The following is a 4,695-nucleotide window of genomic DNA, read 5'->3' as shown; positions in this document are numbered from 1 at the left end:
TGATTGTAATACCTTCTTGATTCATTGTTCCTTTGATCAAAATGAAGTGGCCCTCTTTGCCCCTTCTAATAAGTTTTAGTTTAAAGTCTATTTTGTCAGATATTAGAATTGCTACACCTGCTTTTTTCTTAGTGCCATTTGCCTGGTATATTTTGTTCCATCCTTTCACTTTGAGATAGTGTCTGTCCTTGAAAGTGAGACGAGTTTCTTGCAGACAACAAAAAGATGAGGTGGAATTTGTTTCTTAAACCATTCACTTAGCCTGTGCCATTTGAGTGGGGAGTTCAGTCCATTGATATTTAAGGTTATGATTGAAAGGTGTGTATTGGTTGCAGTCATTTTGATAGCTGTTTGTGTTCTCTGTGTAATTTTGTGTTTCCTAGATTATATCTTTGTTTATTTTCTTTTGTTGCCCCAAGGTATAGTTGTTTCTCTCTCTGCTCTCTGTATTGCTTCAAGTATTCTTAGAAGGGTTGTTTTTGTGGACATGTATTTTTTTCAGACTATTTGTGTCATGGAAGATTTTTCTTCCCCCCTCAACTACAATAGACGTTTTTGCTGGGTATAGTATTCTAGGCTGACATCTATTGTCATGTAGAACTGGAAATACCTTGGTCCTGGTTCTTCTGGCTTTCATAGTTTGCATTGATAAGTCAGCGGTAATTCTGATGGGCTTTCCTTTGTATGTGACCTGTTGTTTTTCTTTTGCTGCTTTCAGTATTCTCTCTTTGTTCTGTATTTTTTCCTCCAGCGTTGATATTCTGTTTTTCATTTCATTCATTCTAGAGGTGAAGCTTTTCCCTGTTGTTTCAAGTTGAGTTATTGAGTTTTGCACTTCGTTTTTCATTTCTGCCTGAGTTTTCTTCAATGTTTCTGTCTCTTTGGGTGATTTCATTCAGAAGTTTATCCCTATCTTCTTTGAGCTCTTTGATTTGTTTATTCATGTGTTCTTTAAATTTGTTGAATTCCTTGATCATGTTTATGATTGTTCTTTTAAATTCAGTGTCCTGGGTTATCTCTAGGGGGTTCTCCTTGTAGAATTCTTCTTCAGGATTGGTGGAGTTTGGCGGGGACATAGTGTTTTGTTTTTCCATTTTATTCTTTCATTGTGGTTTTAGCCTGTGAATTTCTTTTGTTGTTTATGATTCTGATATGAAAATTAAGTTGAAGTATGCTTTTGTTTGTATTATCCAGGTGCCTAGATCCTTTCTTTGTTGGTTATGTAAAGCTGGTTGGTACAGGGTTCAAGTTCTTTCAGGTTCATTTTGGAGGGAAGTGATAGCTTCAGATCAGCTATTCAGTGGTACTCACAGAAGCCCAATTCAGGTTCCAGTCAGGTATGTTCAGGCTTCCTTCACCACGTGGAGGTAGGATCCAGGGTTTCTCAGGCAGTCCTGTGTGTTTTCAACCCTATGCTAGAGGGAGGCCAGAGGGGGCCTGGGACTTGGCACTCTCTGGCAGTCTGCTGAGATCCCAGCCTTAGCCTACCAAAGCCAGATCTGCTCTGGGGCCTTGGGAGGGGCCTCACAAAATCCCAGGTAGCTCACCACCATGTGGTGGGAGGATCCGGGGGCTGTCAGGCTGTCCCCTGGGTTTTCAGGCCCTTTGGTAGTTGTAGGCCAGAACCCTGCACTCTCTGGTGGTTGCTGAGCTCTGAGCAGTAGCTTGACTTCCTTTTTTTTTTTTTTTTTTAATTTTATTAGTTTTAGTTTATGTGTATGTGTGTGTTTTCTACATGTATATAAGTGCACCCATGTCATATAATGCCCATGGAGGTCAGATTCCCATGGAACTGAAATTATAGACAGTTGTTAGTCACCATGTGGGTGCTAGAAATCAAACTTGGGTCCTTTGCAAGAGCAGCCAATGCTTAACTGCTGAGCCATGTCTCCAGCCCCTGGCTTTCTTAAACTTTTATTTATTTAACCCAGCTGAGTTTTATTTATTTATTTACATTTATTTATTTATTTATTTATTTATTTATTTATGTGCATCTGTGTGTGAATGCAGGCGTGCACATGCCAGGACGTGCTTGTGGAAGTCAGAGGACAGCATTATGGAGTCAGTTCTCTCCCTCCACTGGTGAGTCTAGTGCTTGAACTCAAGCTGTTCGCCTTGTGTAGCAAGCACTTTTACCCACTGTGCCATCTTGCCAGCATGAAGTTTGATTTTCAACAGGTGAATTGCCTCTTTCTATGGCAAAGGTGACATGTTTTCTGTAGAACAAGTAGAAAATGAATTTGATGTGTCCTAAGCACATAGGAACCCAGAGAGCCTCACAGGGTTTATTATTGGAAGTTCCTTTCACCCACGAGTCCTCCTCAGCAGCACACCTTCACCCACAGGTCCTCGGTAGTACACCTTCTGAGGTTCTCCATAGTTTCTGCCAATGGCCTTCCCTACTTATGGAAAAGAATCTTTGTATGTGAAAGCCCTTTTATAGGGTGTAAACGATCTAAGCAGAGATATTCATATCTTAATGTTGGAAGCTTTGGGGGTTGCCTTATGTGGACAAAGGATCTTTGCAGATGTGATTAAGTTAAAGATCTTGCGATGGAGAGAGAATCGTGGATTATCCAGGTGGCTTAATGCAGTCACAGGGAACCTTACAAGAGGGAGGCAGAGGACATATGACAGACAGACAGACAGGGAGGCAACATGCTCAGGTAGGCAGAGACCAGATCCATGGGGTCATAGCCAAAGAATGCTGGGAGGATGTGAAGAAGACTGTTTCTCAGAGTGTCTGGAGGGAGCATGGCCCTGTTAATACCTTGATTTTGGTGCAGGATACTGACTTCATACTTCTGGCCTCTAGAACTTTGAGGGAGTCACCACATTTTATTATCATTTATTATAGCAGCATATGAAAATAAAAGCCACTTGACACTCAAGTGTTGTTAGCCTCACACCAATTCCAAATCTGTTTTGTGTCTTAGGACTATGGACTAGAGAAAGGCAGAGTGGGAGGGGAAACATGGTGGGGAAGCCCATCTTCCAAATGGAATGTGGGAGCTTCCACATGACTTCTAAGAAAGGAAGTTAGGGTGTGTGTTTCAGTCAGCCTGAGCTTCTGTAACAGAAAGCCACAAAGTAGGCAGTTTACAAGCAATACCAACTTATTTTTTCCCATTCTGGAAGCTTAGGCACTCAAGATCAAGATGCCAGCATATTCAGTGTCTGGAGAGGGCCCTTCTCTGGGTTTTCTGATGGTCATCTCACTACATCTTTACATGGCAAAGTGAGCTCTGGTTTACTTTTCTTCTTCTAAGGACATTAATCCCATTATGGGGATTGTACCCTATTGATCTTTAAACCTAAGTAGCTCTGTAAGGTCCTGCCTTCTATCAAACCATCACAATGGGGGGTATGACTGAAATATATGAATTTTGGGGGGACTCCCAACGTCATTCCATAGTACTCCATTCTGAGGACTTCGGGTGCCTCATTAAGCTTTGGGTGCTTCACCCTACTGGCCATATTTGCACGTTCATGCTCAGCAGCATAGAAGAGCATGTGCATTTTCTGTGGGAGAAATTATGAAGGGGGAGCTAAGCTGAGTGGGGCACACATGTGATCCCAGCACTGGGAGACTGACCTGGACTACATAACAAGACCCTGTTACAAAGTAGCAAAACACAAAAAGCAAAACAACACACCAACAGCAAAGAAAGGAGCTAAGCTGGGTGTGGTGGAGCACATGCAACCCTAGCGCTGGGAAACTGGTCCAGGAGGATTTAGGGTTTGAGACCAGCCAGGACTGCATGTTGAGACTGTTTCCAAACAAAGACCCCAACCACACAAAACCCCCTAAACCAAAACCAACAAACCAAAGAAGCAACAAAATGAATGAGCTACATGGAAACAACAAACTCTTTTACACAGGTGTTTTTTTTTTTTTTTTTTGAAAAACAAAGAATTTAATCTTCTAAAATAAAATTGAGCTTTCAGTTTTAAATGGGGATTTTAAAAATGCTGTAATTACTTGGAGTTCAACCCAGAAAAATGGGAAATCTGGAATTAGTACTTACCGGAGGTGGGTGCTGCTGGCTCTGCCGCAGCAGCCAGTGGTTGCCCAAGGCTTCACGATTCACGTGTCAGTGAAGTGGAAAGCTAGCAAACCCAACACCTTGCATTAGTCCCACTATTTCTCTGGTCCTTCCTGGTAAGAGGATCATGCATCCCTGTTTACCATCATGAGACTTAGGGTCCCTGCCTCGGTCTCCCACACCATTACACCAGCGTCAGGCTTGGCTGTAAATTACCACTGGGATTCCAAAGGGCAGCGTGCTGGGTTTCTGGAGAACCCCTAGGACCTGCTCCTCTCCTCTGCCAGGGTACCAGTGTGCCAGGTGGGTGATACTCCTTCTGTCTAGAAGCCCAAACACAAGGAACAAAGCCACGGCTGACTCTTCACAGACACAAAATGAGGACGATGTCTGGTTTGCAGCTCTCGAGATTCTGGGATTGTTGGCTCGCTTCTAGCTCTGCGATTAAGTGGTGGAGCAGGAGAGGTGAGCAGGGGGCCATCGCCATCATGCCAAGGCAAGAATTGTAGTGGCGCAAGCCGGGCGTGGTGGCGCACGCCTTTAGTCCCAGCACTCGGGAGGCAGAGGCCTCACTCTGTGAGTTCAAGGCCAGCCTGGTCTACATAGCAAGCTCCAGGCCAGCTGAGGCTACAGGGAGACCCTGTCTCAA

Source organism: Nannospalax galili, unplaced genomic scaffold (genome assembly GCF_000622305.1).
Source record: "Nannospalax galili isolate Female #2095 unplaced genomic scaffold, S.galili_v1.0 scaffold680, whole genome shotgun sequence".
Taxonomy (NCBI): Eukaryota; Metazoa; Chordata; class Mammalia; order Rodentia; family Spalacidae; genus Nannospalax; species Nannospalax galili.
The sequence above is the reverse complement of the archived record's forward strand: the minus strand, read 5'-3'. Positions refer to the sequence as shown.